This window comes from Giraffa tippelskirchi, chromosome 4, assembly GCF_054371585.1.
Source record: "Giraffa tippelskirchi isolate mGirTip1 chromosome 4, T2T-mGirTip1v1.2.pri, whole genome shotgun sequence".
NCBI lineage: Eukaryota > Metazoa > Chordata > Mammalia > Artiodactyla > Giraffidae > Giraffa > Giraffa tippelskirchi.
In genome coordinates this window covers 26,037,733-26,060,070 of record NC_137278.1, presented here as the reverse complement: position 1 = coordinate 26,060,070, position 22,338 = coordinate 26,037,733, and the positions used below count along the sequence as shown (strand labels likewise).

The 22,338-nt window shown below is 43.6% G+C and overlaps 1 long non-coding RNA gene across 3 annotated transcripts in view; it reads left to right on the top strand.

Moving 5' to 3' along the window:
- LOC145503708 (uncharacterized) overlaps nucleotides 1–22,338 on the top strand; it is a 211,241-nt gene that overhangs the window by 135,946 nt on the left and 52,957 nt on the right. The window contains exon 6 of one of the 3 annotated variants that reach the window (XR_014051676.1): nucleotides 99–202. The exons of the other annotated variants lie outside the window; for them this stretch is intronic. This is a non-coding gene — a long non-coding RNA (uncharacterized LOC145503708). The remainder of the gene's footprint in view (nucleotides 1–98; nucleotides 203–22,338) is intronic. 3 annotated transcript variants of the gene reach the window in all.

Sequence of the window (22,338 nt, the reverse complement as noted above, 5' to 3'; positions counted from 1 at the left end):
CTCTAGATATATACTCTTTTTTTCTTCCCAAGTCAACATGTTCACATATATGAGTTAAACAGCATAACTCTAGATATATGCTGTTTTTTTCTCCCTAGATCAAAGTGTTCACATGTATGAAATAATTGACAGCTTTTGAAATATACATCCAGAGTTGTGGGTAGAATTGGATGGGAAGCAGAAACAAGGAAGACTCCTGTAGGTAAGACAACAGTCTGGCAAAGGTACTTGTTATGTCAGGTGCCTCTTAAGAGAGCTCAAGTCTGAGATGAGTGTTCATGTGGAAAAATAGAGAAAGCAGCTTTGATGGGTGGAGTAGGCAGCCTCTAGTATGGCTCCCAGTGGTCCCCAGCTTCTGATATTAGTGCCTTTGTGCAACCTCCTCCCCTTGAGGGTATCCTGGACCTGGTGACTTGCTTTTAGCTGATGGAATATGGCAAAAGCAATGGAATGTAATGTTCATGATTAAGTTGTAAAGGACTATAACTTCTTTTTTGTTATTAATAGCTCTCTTTCTCTGGCTCTTTTTGCTCTGATGGAGCAAGCTGCCATGTCATGACCTGTCCTATGGAAAGGACTATGTGGCTAGGAAATGAAGGTTTTCTCTAACCAATAGTCAGTGAATAATTTGAGTCTCTCATTGTAGTAGGTCATGAGTTGTCCCCACCTCACCCCGTGAATTCTACAGGCAAACATGCAAACGAGCTTGGAAGCAGATCCTTCCCCATGTAGGCCTTCAGAGGAGAATACAGCCTCAGAAGACACCTTTGTTTAAACCTATGAGAGACTCTGAAGCAGAAGATCCAGATACACTGTGCCCAGATTTCTGATTCTTAGGGACTGTGAGAGATTAAATGTGTGTTATGTGTTAAATCTCTGAATTTTGGTATAACCTATTATGCAGCAATGGATATTGTATTGGAGTTCTGCAGGGAAACATAATCTATTTCTATCTATCTATCTACCAACTATCTGAGTATTCACATGATTGTAGAGGCTGCTAAGCCCAAACTCTTCAGAGGGCCAGTAGGTTGGAGACTTAGGCAAATACGTGATTCAATTATAGTCTGAAGACTGGCAGATAGAGACCCAAGAGATCTAATGGTGCAAATGAGGTCCAAAGGCTCTCTGACTGACAATTTCCTCTTGTTGGGAGACTAGTCTGGTTGCTCTATTCGGGATCTTCACCTGCTTGGATGAAGCCCACCCACATAATGAAGGGCAGTCTGCTTATTCAAAGTTCATGGATTTAAATGATAATCTCATCCTCAAACACTTCAAGTTGTCACATAAAATAAACCATCATGGAATTGAATCTACAAGAAAAGTTGGAATCAATATCCTGAGCAAGAGAGCACATTTCAGCTCTTCATCAGAATGTAATATGAAAGAAGTAGTATTTTGGGAAAGTCTGATGTGGTTGGGTGAAGCCTCTGTCCCCAGCATCAGAGGAGCTATGGTCCTATGGCTACTCAAAGAAGAGTCTCCCCAGGCCTGTCGGACACTCTGAAGAATGAAAAGACTTGGGTTACTCAGTTCTCCTCTCAGTTATAAATTTAGTTAGATCTCAGTTCCCAGGCCATGTAGGTAATTTCGAGCATTTGGGAACAGTTAATTACATGTATATTGTAGCCAATTGTTAGAGAACAAATATCCATGCCGTGCCCATCTAGATTATGAAAGAGCACAGTACTATCTCTGTGTGTCCCCAAAGGATCATAACTCTGTGCCTTCAATGTGTCATTGTTGTTTCATCGCTCAGTCATATCTGACTCTTTGTGACCCAGTGGACTGTAGCCCACCAGGCTGCTCTGGCCATAGGATTTCCTAGGCCACTATACTGGGATGGGTAGCCATTTCCTTCTTCAGGGGTTTCTATTCCCCACCCAGAGATCAAAATTGTGTCTCTTGCACTGCAGGTGGATTCTTTACCACTGAGCCACCTGAGAAGACCCTCTACCCTCCAGAGTTTTTATAATATATTCCATAATCAAACAAATTTGAAAAATGTTAACTAAACTTATAATTATGAATATCAGTGGGACACAGAATATGTACTGAGTGCTCAAAGTATATTAAGATTTTGCTTCTCAACTAGATAATTCTCTTAAGAGCAAGGGTCTTGTCTTATGCTTCTCTTGGGGACTCATAGCTTTGAGCCCAGGGATGATCACCTCATAGTTGCCATAAGGGTACCCACTTCTGGCTTCTTGACAAGTGGGCAATGGGTGCCATCTCAAAGCTTAGATGTAACTTGTCATGAGGTAAGATGTTTGGATGAGAAAGTACATGACTAGTTGAGCTGGAACATTCCTCATAGCCTTTAGGGAAAAATTGTCTATCAGTAAAGAAAGGGCTGAGAGTAGCCAGCTTAAGCTCTATCTTATATAGACAGCGTTGAAACAACTGGGATCCTGAGTCTTTCGTAACTGTTTAAAAATAACAGCTGTTTTTCCATGCTAAGGAGTTCAGCTACATTGGAGGCTTCATTATGAAAGTTAATAGGCAGCTATATTAGAATGTACTTTAATAAGTTGTGTGTATATGTGTGTGCTCGTGAGTGTGGAAAGAGAAACAAACAGACAGACAGACAGCCAGGCTTCTCTGTCCATGGGATTGCAATATCAGAGACAGTTCTGAAAGTCACATAAGTGCAGTAGAAGTCCGCTGTCCTGCTTGCAGTACTTCACCAGTGACGAAACTTCTAGGCTCCATAGAAAATACACTCTGCATTTTTTTTCTGTAAATTCTAAGTGTTTGTTTCATTGTGGTCTGCTGGCACTAGGATTTGGTCTGTCAAGGGTGTAATAAAAATGGACATGATGCTTTGAAATGCCAAGAAAAACAGAAGCTAAACAGAAGCCTGAGCAGGCTGAAATATGCAAACAAGTCTAGGGTTCTTATCCTGGCAGCAGGATGGGAGTTTGGGGTGTGCAGGAAAGGGGGAGTCCCTTGGAGCAGAGCAAATAGCGAGATTACAGTACACAGGGTGAGAACGCTTGCACACCAAGCAGAGGGGCTTCTGATGTTTGTGTGTCTAGCTGTAGTTTTCGTTGAAATTAATGTGCTTTGATGACCAGTCTTATCCTAAAGTTTCTAAGACGAGTCAGATTCTGATGCTAAGTTGCCTCAAAACAGATGGGCAAGACTTTTCCATGGAGAAAGAGCACCAAGGTGAAATGCCACATGTCAGGAGAAGGTATTTCAAACTTAATTCACAACAGGCAGAAACAATGTAGAAGATAAACTGGCCTCCAGAAATTTCTGGTGTGAACGTTGAGAAGGAACCCAAAGACCTGTTCTTAGAAAAGCTAGCCTTTCTGGCTTCTCTCTCTGATTTTCAAAGTTCACCTGTTGTGCAATGCTAGCATTTATTGTAGGAAAGGGACACCAAATAATAATATGTTTCCACCCTCTGCAAAAAGAAAAAAGTCTGTTTTCATGAATTCAGCGTGAGACCAAATATGTCATCACTTTTCCTCAGTGTTACAAAAGGGGGAATTCTTTCAGCTGTCTTTATTGGAACGGAGCATGTTTTCACACTACTTTATGTCAATGTCTCCCATTTTAAGCTTTTGTTTTTATTGGACACTTTGGATTTTTCAGCCCCAACTGCATATATCCCAAACCTGCTAGATTGTAGGCAGATGACTGGCCTAGCCACTTCTTCCCAGATTTATGTCAAAACTGATGGGAGTGGTGATCCAGACATTCCACCTGCATCGCCAGTCTGAACTCCCCGGAAACTCTCTTTCCCAAGATGCTGTCAGTGACTCATGACTCGAGGCTTCATTTTGATTACATCACAAATTTGTGTCATTTAGAACTTAAAAATGTGATATCCCACTGAATCCTGAGTATCTGCAGATTACCACCATTGACTCTGGGACCCAGTCCTATGGGCTTTAGCTGGGAGGAGGAAATGGCAATGAAAAAAAAGTGAAAGTTACTCAGCTCTGTCTGACTCTTTGCGACTCCAGGGACTGTATAGTCCATGGAATTCTCCAGGCTAGAATACTGGAGTGGGTAGCTGTTCCCTACTCCAGGGGATCTTCCCAACCCAGGGATCGAACCCAGGTCTCCCACTTTGCAGGCGGATTCTTTACCAGCTGAGCCAACAGGGAAGCCCAAGAATACTGGATTAGGTAGTCTATCCCTTTGCCAGAGGATCTTCTTGACCCAGGAATCAAACCAGGGTCTCCTGCACTGCAGGCAGATTCTTTACCAACTGAGCTATATGGTAGGACAGGGTTCATACTTGCCATGGGAGTAGGAATCGCAACACAGAGGGAAAGCATGAAAAGCACTTGACTCTAGATACCTAAGAAGAAACAACATCAGAAATGCAGCTAGGACAAATGAGTAACTGACCAAAATGGAAACAATAGCAAAGTTCCATTTGTACTTTGGGCTGTGAGGCCCTGGAGAGGTGAGCAGCGGATATGCAGATATGCAGATAATACCACCCTTATGGCAGAAAGTGAAAAAGAACTAAAGAGCCTCTTGATGAAAGTGAAAGAGGAGAGTGAAAAAGCTGACTTAAAGCAAACATTCAGAAAATTAAGATCATGGCATCTGGTCCCATCACTCATGGCAAATAATTGAGGAAACAGTGGAAACAGCGGCTGACTTTATTTTTTTGGGCTCCAAAAATCACCGCAGATGGTGACTGCAGCCATGAAATTAAAAGACGCTTACTCCTTGGAAGGAAAGTTATGACCAACCTAGACAGCATATTAAAAAGCAGAGACATTACTTTGCCAACAAAGGTCTGTCTAGTCAAGGCTATGGTTTTTCCAGTAGTCATGTATGGATTTGTGGTTGGACTATAAAGAAAGCTGAGCACCGAAGAATGGATGCTTTTAAACTGTGGTGTTGGAGAAGACTTGAGAGTCCCTTGGACTGCAAGGAGATCCAACCAGTCCATCCTAATGGAGATCAGTCCTGGGTGTTCATTGGAAGGACTGATGTTGAAGCTGAAACTCCAATACTTTGGCCACCTGGTGAGAAAAAATGATTCATTTGAAAAGACCCTGATGCTGGGAAAGATTGAAGACGGGAGGAGAAGGGGACGGCAGAGGATGAGATGGTTGGATAACATCACTGACTCAATGGACATGAGTTTGGGTAAACTCTGGGAGTTGGTGATGGACAGGGAGGCCTGGCGTGCTGCAATCCATGGGGTCTGAAAGAGTCAGACACAACTGAGCAACTGAACTGAATATATACTTTAAACACTGAAGTCATTGCAAATATATTGATAAATTAAATGTAATTCATAAAACCATAGAGATCTTCCCTACCAGGGGATTTATAGTTCATAAGTATTAGTCACAATTTTAAATTCATAAGCATTGTTATACACTTGATAAGGTAAGTATGGTCCAGTGAAAAGAACACTGGTCTTAGCTTCAGAAAACAAGAATTCTAATCTAACTTTATTATTTGCTGTGTGACCTTGTTCAAATAGCTTCTCTGTGTTTACATTTCCTCAGAGTAAAATGTAGATAACAATAGTTTTCAGATAGCCATTGATAGAATGGTTAAATGATTAAAAAAAAATATGTGAAAGCATTTAGCATTATGTCAGGTGTATGTGCATGTGTGTGTGTGTGCTCAGTCACACAGTCATGTCCGAGCTCTTTGTGACCCCATGGACTGCAGCCTGCAAGGCTGCTTTGCCCATGGAATTTTCCAGGCAAGAATATTGGAGTGGGTTGCCATTTCTTACTCTGGAAATGGATCTTCTGAACATAGGGATCTTCTGAACCTAGGGATCTTCCCAACCTAAGGATCGAACCCACGTCTCTTGTGTCTCCTACATTGGCAGGTGGAGTCATAGAAGGCACTTAATATATAAATAATTGTTATAAGAAGGAACAAACGAACTTAACTTTTACATGAGGTATATATGTGCTCTGTATACACAAATGGTAAAACAAAGGATTTGAAGAGGCATGTTAGGGTTGGGAATGTAGGCACAAGGATGGCTGAAGACAAACAACGCACTTGGCTCCTTGGAAGGGAGTTTTTGAGGGTGCAGATTAACCATTGTCCTAGGTCTTCTTGTCCTTAAAGACTGTTCCTTCACCCCAGTGTCCACTGGGATAAACAGATGAACCCCCCACCTCGTGGCCTAGGAGTCTTCCAAAGCCAACACTTACCTAACTTCAAGCAAAAAGACTTTTCAACAGTGTTGGAGTCAGTTATTTTGAAAGCATTCTCTTGGGAATATCTGGACATAGGAAAGGAAAGTTGGAAAGCTGGTGTGGATGATGGGCAGCCACGGTCCCCTTTCTATGCCTCTTGTTAGCACAGTTCCTAACCTGCCGAGGACTGCACAGTGCCAGGAGCACCTTTGTCTTGCAGGATCGAGACCCAGGGAGGGGGAGGAGAGCAGCAGTAGCCACCCTGCATTGCCCTGTGAGCTGAGACCAATATTTAAGAGCAGGGGCTCTGACTCATGTCAACCTTTCCCCTTATCACTAAGTGCTTCTTCTTCTCTTGGTTCTGCCCTACCGACTTTTCCACTTGGGGGTTCAATATTTATTCCTTTTCAAAATCTCGGTCTCCAGATTTTATTCAACAGATTTTCACTGAGCACCTTCTGTGTGCAAGACGCATGTTTATGAGTGAGGGAAATCGGTTCATGGGTCATTTCTGGCACCAGTTCTCACACAAGCTGTTCCTTCCATTGTCTTGTCACTTTCTTTAAAGGCTAAATGTCTACCTGCCTTTATTATGTGGCCAGCGTGTGGCCAGCGCTGCTATCCGCAGGGTTGGGGGGCAAGAGGAGACTCAGAGCTGGCCTCAGCTTTGTCTTCGGGACCCTGTGGTCTCTCTGCAGGTGTCTGGGCCCTTTCTGAGCCAAATTCGTGGAAACACATTGTTCCATAAGATGGAGCGGAGTAGAGGGATTGCTGAGAAGGACGCTGGAAAAGAACACAGAGAAGAGGCAAAGTTCTGGCCAGAAAAAGAATGCTGACCACTCTTTCAAACATGTGAGCAAGACCAAGAGAGGAGGAACTGGCAACTAGCTCCGGATGGAGTGAGAAGGCAGGATGAAATGAGCTAGAAATCCTTTTTCTGTCATGTTTGATTTATGTTTCAGGGGGACACTAGGTGGCTGAATAGAGGATGTCATATATTTTACTTTCAAAATGTTAAATGACTTTATTTCAAGACAGCGATAGATAAATCAACCAGAAGTTGTATTTTTGTACTCATAATTACTCTGTGATTTACACATATCAGAATTCTTATGGAAATTTCAGAAAGGCGGCAGATGCCTCATGGTTCCAGAGTTGAGGGAAGGCTTTCAGGGAAAGGTTAAGTTTGAACTTGGTCTTCAAAGAGGAATGAGACTCAGAGAATTAGAGAGGAAGGTGGCTGCCACATCTACCCTCAGGCAACCCCTCCCCTGACTTGTTTTCCTAAAAGCTGCAGCTCTGAGTTTCCATTGACAACCTCCTGGGTGGGGACAATGCCCATCTCCCCACCCTCTGCCGCCCCACCAACCAGCTAGTATCTACCCACAATCCCCTTGGCATATCTGGCCCTTCTTTGCTCATCTGTCCTGAAGCTCCCATTCATCAACACCCAGAGACAAGCACTGAGCGCCTTCCGGAGCCCAGGGATCCGCTGTTTTCATCACTCCTGTTCCTCCAGTGCTTTTGCAGTGGGAAACATCTAAATCTCTTCCTAGATCCCAGCTCTTTCTCTGGCAGCCCAAACACACACCTTCTGCTTTCTGTGGACTTCATCCTCCTGGACAGTCTGCCAAATTGTAAACCCCATCTAATAAGCCTCTTCCCTTCTCAGCCCACAATTCCTATTCTTCCTCTCAGAAAGCCCAGATGCAATTTAGTCCATAGGCTTTTATTGAGCACTAAGTGTTTGCTTAGGCCTGCACTGAGGCTACACCTTAGATCTACAGGTGCACAGATGTGAAAGTCATGTGTTGGCATTTGATCTCTATGACTGCATGTGGATGCTAAGAGGCAGAGCATGTGCTATGATGTACAAAAGGGAGGAGGGAGTTGCAGGAAGGTTTACTTTTGTGAATGATTAGCACTCACCATGGCAAAGTCAGGACTAAGCACAGAGTCTTCTGATTCGTGGCTCAGTACTCCTCTTTCATGTGACCCTACTACTACTGTACTGCTATGGGAAAACCTGACTTTTGGGGATAGAACCTGCTACCATGCTCATATTTTGGATGAACTGAGCCTGGAACACTTACATAACTTACCCCAAATTAGTTAGGTGGTGGAGGTGGAATTGAACTCAAGGTAGAATGTGGGTAAAAATTATGTTGATAACTATCATGTTATCCAGCCATGGGTAAAGGAAGGGAATTGTTCCTTATGACTTTGAGGCAGAACTGATACTTTTCTATGGAAGACAGAGGGCCTTGTGCTCTGTCTCATTGCAAGAAGAGCTTGGTCACAGAGGCGGGTTGAATAAGGGAATGGGTAACCTTTTCAAACAGTTGTTGTTTAGTTGCTAAGTCATGTCTGACTCTTTGCCACCCCAGCCTCTTCTGTCCATGGGATTTCCCAGGCAAGAATACTGGAATGGGTTGCCATTTCCTTCTCCAGGGGATCTTCCCAACCCAGGGATCGAACCTGCCTTTCCTACATTGGCAGGTGGATTCTCTACCATTGAGCCACCAGTGGGCACCCCATTAAGCAGGTGCCTGGTTGTTGGAGATGCTGCAGAACAGCATCCTGAATGATGTAGGAAGTCAGAATGGTAGCTTCTGAGGTTCTTCTAGTCTTGGTCTTTTAATGTTCCGTGAAATCCGTGCTTCACATGGAACTTGCCTTAAGTAAAAAATAAAAGTCATGTTTAGAAGCTCCATACAAGTATCCTGTTGCTGGGAGATAGAAAAGTAATCTTCACTTTCAGGACATTTCCTTGAAGGTTTGAGGTGTTGTGACAAGTCATGTAGCTCACGAATGCCATTGCTCCCACCAATGATACCCAGTGTGTCCCCAACTTCTGCTTTCTGTCCTCTTCATTCCTCTCCTTTTGGGACCCCATCTGAGATTTGTCCAAAGTGAACCCTTTTTTCCTGTTCCCCATATGAATTTTTGTGAAAACTCCTTCACGAAAGAATAGAAAATAAGTAAATCTGATTCTTTGTCCTTAAGACTAGGGTACCTGAGCCATTGCTTATTTTCGTGCTTGGTTTAGGATCTGATCCAAGGTGATTTTTAAACTCTGTATTGTAGGAATTTAGTTCCTAATATGTCAACTCCATCCCGCAGAGTGTTCCATCAACACCCTTAACCCAGTTATCTGCAGGGACTTTGACCCCAGACGGGGAGTCCCAGATGGAAGTCATGACATTGCTTCAGGACAGACTATGAAAAATTCATGTAAGATAGAAAAATGTGAATTATGTGTGAAACAAACAAAAGCACCAGGCAACATGGAATTCATGTCAACAAAAGCTTGCTGCAAGCTGTTGCTCTCTTCTAAGGGAGAAATCGACTCTGGCACTCAAGGACCAGTAGCAGGGGAGGACTTTTTTGCACAAGAGCTGAAGAAACAGAAGAGATTACCTGTTTTGACTAATTGCTTTCAAAATCTTTAGCTCTCCTTTCCCCTGGCATCAGCCTCCCCAGCCTTTGTTGTGCAGCTGGGGAAGTAACTGATTATTGAGCTCATCTGAGCCATGAGGGTGGGAGGAACTGACATTTCTAATATTTTGACATAGTCAAGAGAAGAGAAAAAACAATCCAAAGGGTGGGGCCTCCAGCTGACCTTCTTGTTGACCATCAACCAACTCCATGGCTGGATGGCTTGCGTGAACAAGGGGACAGCGAGGTTCTCAGGAGGATTCATGTGCTGGAATGTCTAGCTCAGATTCCAATTAAAATATTAAATCTGGTGATATTAAATGACATAGACTTCTGATGCCACCAACTGAAAATGTTATAAGTGCTACTTCCAAGCAAGCTGAAGAAACAAAATTATTCCCTCCCTAGAGATATTTCTAGGTAAGAGACAACCAATATGCATATTTTTAAAGCAAATTTTTTTCAGTTATTTAAAATGATTACCCAGTTCCTCTCTGGATCACTGCTGGAGACCCAGGCATCCAAGCCCCACAGGCTTCCATGTCAAAACTAATAAAAAACATTGTAATTATGTTCCAAGGGGGGATGCCCACAGCTCTAAGTTGGCTAACGGCCACCCTTGCTACCACCAGAACTGCCTTCCTAAGGTAATCCAGGAGAAAGGGTCCTGTGCAGTCCAACTGGCAAGTCTTTGGCATAAATACATCTCCGTTTACAAGGCTGATGAGATTTTGTGGCCCACAAGCCACACAGCTTCAACTCAAAGCCATGACCACCTCACACTTTCATGAATGTGGGAGGTACCACTTCTTGCTCTCACTTTTCCAAATGGCTCCCCGGGCTCATTGCAGCCTTTCAAAGAGAGATTGAGGCAGGCAGTCTGCCAGGTCTGCTGAAATGAGGGATCTGAAAATAAAATTTGCCTCTGTGCATAGAGAACATTCAACTGAATTCCATGTAATTTAGTACATTGGGTGTCAATTTTATACCAGGTTCTGTGGACCTGAGAGGAGCCTGGGCTCATTTCAACTTTTGCTCATTCCTAAATCTTGGTTTTTTTCATAGATTAAATTGTTCTAGATGATAATACCACTCCCTGTGGATTCCTGTGAGCTTAAATAAAAATGTGTGTGTGGCACACCTAGCCTGTTGCCTGGCATATGATGGGCACACAGCGAATGCAATGTCTCTTGACTCCTCCCCTTTCTCTATTTGATCAGAAGCATCAGTCCAGCAATCACTCCAGGCAGGCACAGGGTATCTGTAGACAGCCTCTCTGATGAAGATTTCCTTCTCTGGATCATATTGCTGCACTGAAGCAGCTGGGTTATACTGACAACTTCACAGAGTCACAGGGGAATTAAATGAGATAATGTCTGAATGCTTACCACATCTTTATCAACTCATATATGTCATGCATATATGACTGTTACTGAAACTGAAGCTCCAATACTTTGGCCACCTGATGCGAAGAGCTGACTCATTGGAAAAGACCCTGATGCTGGGAAAGATTGAGGACATGAAGAGAAGGGGGCGACAGAGGATGAGATGGTTAGATAGCATTACCTACTCAATGGACATGAATCTGAGCAAACTGTGGGAGATAGTGGAAGACAGAGAGGCCTGGTGTGCTGTAGTCCATGGGGTCACAAAGAGTCAGACATGACTTAGTTGGCTAAACAACAGTCATAACTGTATGTCATGCAATGTTATTTTTATTGTCTATCTATTTATCTCTCTATCTTGTCATTACTGTTTATTTTCTTTGCTTGAAACCTCTTGCATTCTGGAAATCCAGTTGCCCCTCTCCATTTCTGTTGTGACCTCCTTGTTCCTTAAAGTTTGACTATTCTTTCATTTATTCTCCAAACACTTAAGGACCACCTGCTAATAGCCAGGTATTTGCTAAGTCCACAGGTCACAAGGACAGGTTGGGTCACCAAAACTGGTGATGCAGGCAGAACCCTGGTCTCTAACAACTTACATTTTGTTGAGGAAGCCAGAGAGGTAAGCACATCATTTCAATATTGCGTAACAAACAGAGAGGCAGAGGTCAACCTGGAATGACCTGTTAGCACCCGTGGGTCACGTGCCCTGCTGTGAGGCTGGTGGGAGGGTGAGCAGGGACCATGGCAGGAAGAGCTCAAGAACTGCATGATGAAAGATGAGTGTTCTCAGTTCTCGCGACCTAAGAATTATTACTCACATCTGTGTCCTTGAAGCATCACAGCCCATAACCAGTGACCAAAAAGCCGATTCTGCCACCAGACTCTGCTTGAAAGGCAGAACAGTGAGCTAGGACTTCCAAGGGATTTTCATCCCCAGGGGAAGAATAGGAACCTTCTTCCTCCCCTTAACTCCAGAGCAGCGCTTCCTGAGCACTTGTGCCTGTGCCCACGTTCTCCGAAGGCTTTTCTGTAGTAGGTCTCTCCTGTCAGCCACGCCATACATTGGTGTCCCCAGGGGGGCTTGAGGAAGGCCTAGCCAGGCCAGGGCCAGGGCCAGGAAACACACCCATAAATACAGAGACAAGGCTCACAGAGAGACTAACAAGGAAAAGAGACCAAGACCACCCACCTCCCTAATGTCCGTCTACTGTTCTTGCCTCCATCCATAGAGAGACAAAATGGCAAGGCTCATGCCAAGGTGATAAGGGCAAGAAAGTTCAAGGAGCACTGGGAAGGAAGTGAAAATCAAAGATACAGAAAGTCCATGATCCTCCATTTCTGGTGTCTAATGTGGAAAAACATGCTCTGAAACAGGGGTGGCCAACCTCCAGACCATAGACCCATATTGGTCTATGGCTTGTTAGGAACCTGGCCACACAGCAGGAGATGAACAGCTGGAGAGAGAAACTTCATCTGTTTTTACAGCCACTCTAGTTGAAGGAGGGCTTCCCAGGTGGCTCAGGGGTAAAGAATCCGCCTGCCAATGCAGGAGATACAGGTTCTATCCCTGGGTCGGGAAGATATCCTGGAGAAGGAAATGATCACCCATTCCAGTATTCCTACCTGGGACATCCCCTGGACAGAGGAGCCTGGTGGGCTACAGTCCTTGGGGTCGCAAAGAGTCAGACACAACTGACCACGTATGCACCGGTTACATGAAAACAAGCTCCGGGTTCCCACTGCTTCTGCATTATGGTGTATTGTATAATCGTGTCCTTATATATCACAATGTAATAATAATAGAAATAAAGTGCATAGTAAATGTGCTTGAATCGTAAAAGTGCTGAAACCAGGCCTCCTGCCCCACTCCAGCTATGGAGAAATCATCTTCCATAAAACCGGTACCCCTGGTGCCTAAAAGGTTGGGAACCACTGCTCTAAAACACCAGGTTTGGCTTCTTAGTTAAAACCTTGACCACTGGGCAAGAAATCTTCCTTATCATCCTGGCAACATTTTCCAGAACCCCGACTTAGAAGTTTTATGCCTCTGTCCAGGCCTGGGGCTGAGCTGGGATCTGGGCATGCCCTGGGCTGTATTTTCCTTGTCCATCCCCGCCTACTGGGTCTTCCTCTGGTCCTTAACTTCCTTGTTAATTTCCTGTCCCACTTTGCTCTCCCTCAGGAAGCCCTGAAATTGGCCCTAAATCTTATGAAAAGCCAAACAACTAGGTCACCTTTCAGGATACCCAAAGAAGCAAATATTAGCTTCTTTTATGAGGCACATACTCGTTTTTTTTAGTTTTTTTCTTTTTTTTTAAAGAGAAGTTTTAGGTTCACAGCAAAATTGAAATGTATGGAATTTTTCCATATATCCCACATCCCCACACAAGCACAGCCTCCCCCCTCATCAGCATCCCACCCAGAGTGGTCCATTTGTTACAATGGATAAACCTACATTGACATGATCACCTGGGAAGCCCACAGCATAATCACCTAGGGTCCACAGACTACATTACAGTTCTGTCTATGGATCTGGACACACGTATAATGACATGTATCCATCATTTTGATATCATACATGGTGTTTTCATTGCTCTAAAAGTCCTCAGGATTCTGCCTGTTCATCCCTCCCCCTTAACCCCTGGCAACCACTCATTTTTTTACTGTCTCCATAATTTTACCTTTTCCAGAAGGTCTTTATGTTGGGATCATAAGAGTATGCAGCCTTTTCAGATTGGCTTCTTTCATTTAGTAATATGCATTTTAGTTTTCTCTATGACTTTTCATGGTATGTTCAACTTTTAAACTTTTGTGCATACCATGTGAGATCCCAGGAAGTTGGTCTCTGCTCACTTGGTGGTTAGTAACTCTTGAGGTTATGAGAGCACACAGATCAGACCAGTAGGTCAATACATTTGGGGTGCATGAGTGGGGAGAGCTTGTCTCAGACACCTCATTTTTCCAACTGAAAGATCTCCTAACTCCTACTCTACTCTGTGCTGAAATTGACCTCAAGAGAAGAATAAATGCAATTAATTCCTTTTAAGGAAGATTATTGAGTAATTGAACTTCTTCAGAAGGGTCCTCCTTCCAGTATCCATTATTAATAGTAATAAACCTAGGAGTAATGGTAATACAAGTAGTATAAGCACAGCGATTATAACGTCAGTTAACCTGTATACTGTTATACAATTAATATAACTCTTTAACATCTAATTTCTCCCTTGAGCTCCTAACAGTGATGGTGTAGATGGCAGGAATGAGACCAACGAGTCCATCTTCCAGATGAGGAAGCTACGTTTCTCTGGGTCTATGGGATATAGTTCCCTTCCTGGAAAGCCAGGATCAAATTCAGGTTTTTGACACTAAGTCCATTACTATTTCTAGTGTGTAATTGATCTGGCTTTCATTTAATGAGCAACTACTGTGCTGTAGGCCCTGGGCTGGGGCACAGGAGAGGGGATTCCTGAGGGGGACGCAGAGACATACACAGATGCCTCATGTGCAAAGTACACATGTGCAAGCCCAGCCGTGGGGCTCAGATGCAGCGCTCATATCCACCTGGCAGTGGGTATCAGGGTAGGCTTCAAAGGAGAGGTGTCCCTGGACCTAGGCCCTGAGGATGGTCATAGTGGTCATTACCTAGCAGGATGTTTAGGCAAGCTCGTATCTGCAGGAAAATATTTCATGTGATAGCATAAGATGACAGAAGGTTTAGATATTTGGTTGGATGAGAAGGAAGCCCGAGAGAGAGCTGTGGTCACAAGGTTCTCACCCGTGCCCCTTCTCAGCCTCCTTCTCAGCCTTGGCTTACTCTGTCTCTGGCTCGTGGTGGTTTGTGCTGCAGACAAGGCATGTTTTCAGCATCAGGGGAGGTGGCTGTGAGCTCCACAGGGCTCTCAGAACGAGCCTCCCAGCTGGGTACCTCGGGAGGAAGCCATCCACCCATCCCTGAGCCTCAATGCGGTTCTCAGGATGAGCGGCCGACTCCTTAGCTGCTGGCACTGACTCCTTTCATCTGTTCTGTGGAGGAAACAGAACAGAAATTGTTGGAAGGCCTGGTGAGCGGGTTGGGGGTGGAAGTGGGTGAGAGGGAGGAGGTGGTGGTGGTGGGGAGGAATCAAAATTCAAAGCCAAGGCTCTCGACACGCTGCTTTGTGGCAGTTCATCAGTTTTCCCTCTTCCCACCCGCGTGGGAGCCCGTGTGTTCCTGCTCTTGCCTGGCCACAGCCCCACCGCATCTGTTAGCAATGAATAAAGACGGGGTGGCGGAGGTGGGGTGGGGGGTGGGGGCAGGAGGAAGGTCTACTTAAACAAAATGTGTTTGCTCACACACATAAAACCACAGGCCTCCTGGAAGCAAGCCCCCCATCTGGGCCCCCTCATTCTTGAATTTGTAATCAGGAGCATGTGATTGAAGGATTGAAGCCTTTGCATTACCCAGAGGGCCTCCGTGTCCTTATTTCTTACATGCGAGGGTCTGGGACACGGAGGGTTCTCAAGGCCTTCCCAGCGCGGACATCCTGTGTTCAGCGGAGAGAGGGGCGGTGTGAGACCCTCCTGTTCTCACACAGGCATGGAGAACTGTAGGACACACAGGGTCTCTGCCCAAGGAGGAAGGAGGCTGGGTCTTCTCTAGTTCTCAAAGGGTACAGAAGGTACTTTGGAAAAGGTCTCCATACTGCCCTCGGGGTAACATCTGACCCACGCCTTAGCATTCAAGTCCTCCAGGATTTGATGTCTGCTTTCACATTATTCCCCATCCAACTGCATCATGTTTCCTTCAAAGCCAGAACCTCCAAGGAAATAAGAGTTAAGAAAAGTGCCAAGGAGGCACACACCAGAATCAAGAGTTAATAAAATACTTCTGGAAGGCTGCACAGGTGAAGGCGGTCCTGTATACAGAAAGAAGAAAGATTCCGAGTCTTCTCTTTAGCAAGTGTCCTCTCAGGAAATTACTGAGAATGGGCAAGGCACCAGACGCCCCTCCACCCCATTTCACATTTGTCAGGTCCCATAAGAACATGAAATGGGAAAACAAAGCAACACCCTCCTCCCTTCTTCCTTCCGTGGACCTGAGGAGGTGGCATCCTTGTATGGGCCCTGTTGTCTCCTGGACCTGTCCTGCTGGTGGTAGGGCTTGTGGCTGGCCTAAGCCCCCCTCTTCCCCCACCCCCAGTGGCTCCCACCAATGAGGAGAGTCAAGAAACCTTCCCATCCTGGATTCCCCATACTCTGATGCTCTGAAGACCATGTTCTGAGGGATTCTAGTCAATGTTTCTAATTTTAAGATCCTTCATTCTCACAGATGGGGCTTCCCAAGTGGCACTAGTGGTAAAGAACTTGCCTGCTAATGCAGGAGACATAGGGACGTGGGTTCGATTCCTGGGTTGGGAAGCTCCCTTGGAGAAGGGGCATGGCAACCCACTCCAGTATTCTTGCCTGGAGAATCCCATTCACAGAGGAACCTAGTGGGCCCTGGTCCATGGAATCACAAAGAGTTGGACATGATTGAAATGACTTAGCATGCATGTGTGCATTCCCATAGATGGTGGGAAGGTGGGAGAGAGGAGAGAAGAGTAATCAGAGAGGCTCAGATAAGAGGAGGGATTTAGCACCTGGAAGTCTTCCACACTTGCTTTAGACTAAGGGGAAATCCACTGGAAGGTGGGGTCAACACAGGACACAGGATAGATGTCCCCGGTGTAGAGGAGGCCACCAGAGGGTTGTGAAGGTGTATGTCTACATCCCATTGTTTCTGGAACCACCCTTGACTGTGTGCTCTAGGTACAGCTAAAGTTTCATTTTTGTGAGCCAGCTAAATGACCTGTATCTTGGTTAAAAACTCTAAGGTTGGCCAGCAGTGACCCACCCTATGACCCTAGGAAGTAGCCTGTAGGTTTCCAAGTTTCCTGCATTTCTGTGAACTGGGAATTCCATTGCCCAGACTCCTCAGCAGCCTTGGGGATTAATACAAGCCTTGTTCACAAATCTTGCAGAATCCATAAGGGTTTAGATCGATAATTAACAAGAAAGAGAAGGCATAAACATTTCAAAAATATATCAACTCCCAAATCTATAACAGCCAATAAGTCTAAAAATTGAGTGGCCACAATTGCCCTCAGTGACAGGAAGCCCATGCACTTTGAAAAGTAATTCTTCAAAAAGCATAAATTACCACTTGGGGAAACCTTCCATGTATGCCATGGCTATGGATTTATTAAGTGAAAATGAAACTTTTAAATAAATATCTGGAACAGAAAATGTATTTCCCAATCTCATCGGACCACAGAGGCAAGAGTTTTTAAAGCACTATGTAGGCTGGACTCTGAGAGGATAAAGCCGAGAACATGTCCGTAGAAGTCATTTTGCTGAGTCAGTCACCCCCCTTACAACCTTTCTTCCCAACTCTTCAAGCACCTGGAGTCTCCTAATCTTAACCAAGAGCAACGAGGGCACAGAAGTCCCCAGGTTCTTTCCAAGCCCCTCAGGGAATCGGATAGATTCTGAAGCATATTGCTTCCCTACAAAGATCTGGATCTGGAATTTTCTCTCAGGTGCTGAAGCCTCATACTTCATTTATTCACCCTCCTAAGCAAATGCTGGGGCTCCCCAGGTGGCTCAGTGGTAAAGAATCCGCCTGCCAGTGCAGGAGGTGCAAGAGACGTGGATTAGATCCTTGGGTCAGGAAGATCCCCTGTGATAGGATATGGCAACCCACTCCAGGACTCTTGCCTGGGAAATCCCATGGACAGAGGAGCCTGGCAGGCTACAGTCTGTGAGGTCGCAAAAGAATCGGACATGACAGCACACACGCACACAAAAGCAAATGTTCCTGCCAGTTGTCTCCCCTGGAAGGGCAGAATAGGTCAGTGTCACTTTCTGCTTTTGGTTAGTTTTGTTGCGACTAAATTATCCTTGCAAGAGACCAGTGGAAAACAAAATATTGGGCTGGCCAGAAAGTTCATTTGGGTTTTTCCATAAGATGTTATGGAAAAATCTGACTGAACTCTTTGGCCAACCCAATACAACACAGAAAGGACATGCTGAAAAACTAACCAGCCTCACAAATGCTTGATAGCATTTCCTGTGGTGTAGGCAACAATATTCAGTGAGCACTGTTTGTCTCTCCAGCAAACATTCCAGCCTTTCCTTTGTGGAGCTTCCCTGCTCCAGGTTTGGGCTCTTGGTGACATTAAATCAATCACGGTCATTCCTTCTCTTGTTGCTAAAGAATGATGTGGGAACTCAGGTCTAAGCTACTCACAATGTGGCATTCCCTGATGAAAAAAAAAGATTGTAAATGGGCAGGAAGTTTACTTTCAAAAACTGAGATATAAGATGATATTTTTTAGGATTTTGCAGTAAAATTCTCTTTGATCATAAGAAAAACCTCAGGATATGGTCTCTCACTCCTGCTCGCAAGAATGAAGAAAGAGTCCTATTGGCAAGGATCCTATGATAGCAAAAGAAACCAGTGTTAGGATAAAGCTCAATCTACGAAAGGGAAAAGAGTGATGAAAAAGGAATTGGTCCTTGGTGACCTCCTAGAGGGACTGGGCTAATTTATTTTCCCATGGGAAGTTCAAGTTCTAATGGAGTCTTTTAAGAACCATGAGAACGGAGGTATCTCATAGATTGTTGACACTTCCTGCCTGTTCCTGGACAGAGGTGTTAGGGTTGGGAATAATGTCTATTGCACTACAAATCAACTTTTAACCTGGGAATGGAAATAAGAGGCCCAGAATCATTTTAAAAAATAGGTCGTCTCCCCCAGGTAAAATTCTATTTAAATTCCTGCCTAGAATCCTCCTTGAATAGTCTCCTAGGAAATGCAAAATAATTTTGCATAAGCGGGAAACCAATCAAAAAACTTTCATAGCCCTGAAACCTTAATGTATTTTCAAAATTTTAAATCTTATTTGGGTTGAAATAGATCACGGTATAACTTATTTTTCTAGCATTCTGTTCTTATAAGAATGGTGATAGCTGATTATTTCCTTTCTTTGTTTGAAGTAGTTATCATAATACGAAAGACTGGAATACTCCATTTTCTTTACAATTGTCAGAGAAAACACATTCTTGACACTTCTGATTTTCAGAGTAATAGGCTATTCTGGACTTGTCCCAGCCAGTTCAAATCTTTTGAGAAGTGAAAATGCTCACAATGGGCTAGGTTCTCAAGAAAGGAGACAAATATACAGTATTGGAAGAAAACCTTTGTTGTTGTCCCATGAAACCACCATTAGTACATCTGAGGGTAATGTTGCTCCTTTGCTAGCAACAGGCACCATTAGCACTAAGTTCTTCTTGGTCATCTTTGCTTGGCCTTGCCTTGAGTTGCAGACCTTATTTTCCCTCCCTCCCTCTAACATCGCTCCTCTGACCATATCTGCAACACCTTTGGTTAAATCATGAATGGAAAACTCTGAAGCAAGCTGTGACTTTTATTTCAGTTTGCTGGATAGTTTGAAGCCCTTTCTATATGTAAGATCCAGTGCTAGATACTCAAGCTCCAAAGTGAATTAGATGTGTAGTCTTTGTCCTCACAGTGTAGTAGGGCAGGTATGTAAATTATGTGTCTTATATACTAGGACATAGGAATATACACTGAGTCATGGGAGCACAGAAAGTAGTTAAACCAGTTGGGGCAGGCTTTTGGTACAACCTCACAAAGGATAAAGTGTTAAAGGAAAACTTGACATGGTCAGGAATTAAAATAGAACTTCCTGGGTGTTCTGGTGGTTAAGACTCCGCCTTCCAATGCAGGGAATGCGAGTTCAACTGCTGGTTGGGAAACTAAGATCCTACATGTTGCAGAGTGTGGCCAAAAAGTAAACAAACAAAAACTGAGTAATTGTATCATCCAGAGTTCTGGGCATGCAGGACCTGTCTTAGACATTATTATTGAGTAAAACTCCGCCCATAAATGTTATGACTTAATTGTTATGAAAACAACAATAATCATTTATTTTGATAATGAACCTGCAAATTGGACAGGACTCAGCAGGCATGGTAAATCTCCGCTCCATATGCCACCAGCTGGGGCAACTCAAGTAGGAGCTGGAGGATCCATTTCCAAGATGGTCCACTCACATCGATGACAGCTTGCTGGTAATGTTGGCTAAGAGCTCAACCAGGGCTTATCAGCTGGCATCCTCGCTTCCTCACTGTGGACTTCTCCACAGACTGCTTGGGCTTCCTCATAGCATGGTGGCTGAGTTCCAAGCATGAGCATCCCCAGAGAACAAGGAGAAAGGATGGGACATTTTTATGACCTAGCCATACAAGTTACATAAGTTCTTCCACTGTACTTCACTGATCAAGGATGTCAGGAGGACTCACCTAGTTTCAAGGGAAGGGGATATAAACCCCACTACTACAAGATGGAAGAATTGTCTGTAAGTCAAATAATAAAAATATGTGGATGGGAGATATTATTGTAGCTTCTTAAAACATATACGTACAATCTTATAAAGTCCCTGTCCTCAGTCCCTTATTTCTAGACAGCTCTGCTCTGCAGCCATGTTTCACTGATAGACTTCACTGCTTCGTTTCTGTGACATTAACATTTTTCATCATTTTTTGTTCTCTATCTGTGTATAATTTAATGATAACTTATCTTTTGTACTCCATACTTGAGTTTGTTTTTTCTCTTTTTTAATCCTTTAGGAAAAAGTACTTCAAAAATTCTCATAGTGAGGGCCTATAGATGTTAAGCTTTTGGTATTTGTATATGTGTCGTTATTTTGTTCCTAAAAACTGTGAGCAATAAATAAAATTTTTGATTTTGGCCATTTTCCTGCAGCCCTTTGAATATATTAACTCACCATTTTCTGCCTTCTACTGAGAAGTCTGTTTTAAGTCCTATTGTTAAAACTTTGTGGTAGCCTATCTTCTTTCTCCAGTTATTTTTGTAATTTTTCTCCTTATTCTTGATTTACATGACATTTGCGCATGACTTTATTTTTTATTATTCAGTAGTTGAAGTATCTTTCTACCTACAAACTCATGTTTTCCTTGATTTCTGTAAGAATTTTGGTCATTTCCATTTTCTTACTTTTCTATCTTCTTTAAAAATACATGCTTGGTGAATTTTTTTTCTAACCCTAGCTTTTATGTATGTTAACTGATATCACAATTAAATTACTCTGCACTTTTTTCCAATCCACTAATTCCTCTTTTACTGTGTCCTGTCTAGAAATTCTTAATTGTTTTCTCCTTTTAGTGACTCTATTTTCCAATTCCTGTTCTGTCCAAATTCTGCCAATTTTTGCTTTGTATTTTTTGTTCATTTTTGTAGACATTCTTTATCTCTCTGATGTTCCTACACAAATTTATTTTGTAGTTTTTCTCAGACAACCCTGTAAAATTAATTTCCTTTGAGAAAAAGCAGTTTTTCAATCTGTTAATGATTTTTGGCTGCCTTCCTTATCATAAGACTTGAGAGCATTTTCAAATTTAGTCTCATCAACTTTAAAGTTTATTTTCCTCATTTTTGTTTCTGTGTGTATCCTTCTTATTTTGTGTAGGTTGTAGATGCCACTTTGTAGCACTTCTGAACTTTCAGGCTGGCCCGGCATCCCTTCCAGTGGCAGTCTTTTGGAAATTTCAAATCCTATTACTAAGCTAGCAGGTAGCTTGGTTCTTCTTCTGATCTTTCTGCTCTCCTGCACCCTTATGACCACAATCTCCCACAAGCAAAAGCTCTAGTTAGAACCCACAGTAGCTTCTTTTGGCCTTGTGTCATGGTTGGGAATTTCCCCTATAGCACTTTAATTCAGATACTGAATCTAGCTTTGATCTCCCGGTTTTCAGGGAGGGCCTCAGTCCATCCTGCCCCACGAGAGCTGGGTTATTGGCTACCGCTACTTTGGCTTGGAGCATGACCCAGAAGCCTTGTGGCTTCGGCTCTATTCACTGCTTTGCTTTTAAGTTCTATTTCAGTCCATGGTGATATTTGTTATGATTTTCAGCCCAACTCTGTCTTTTGAATTTCTTTTTATATTTAATTTATCACTGGTATATGTTGAAAGCTGACAAAGTGTACTAGACACAAACTTAATCTGTCGTCTTTAGCAGAACTCTTCGTCTTATTTTATAAATGGAGAACGAAGGCCCAGAAAGTGGAAGTGTCTTGTCTAAGGCCTTAGAGGGAGCTTATACCAGAGCCTAAGCAGATTCTTTGGTCTCCAGACTCTAAGCCCTGGCTGTTTTCACTGTCCCCGGGTGCTTACAAACTGAACAGAAGGGCAGGTCTCAGCACTGAGGTGCTTCCTGCCTTCTTGCAGGTATGAATCAGGAGGCAGAGACAGCTGCTGGGGAGAATCACCTGATGTTTCCTGATAAAGCAAAGAAGATGT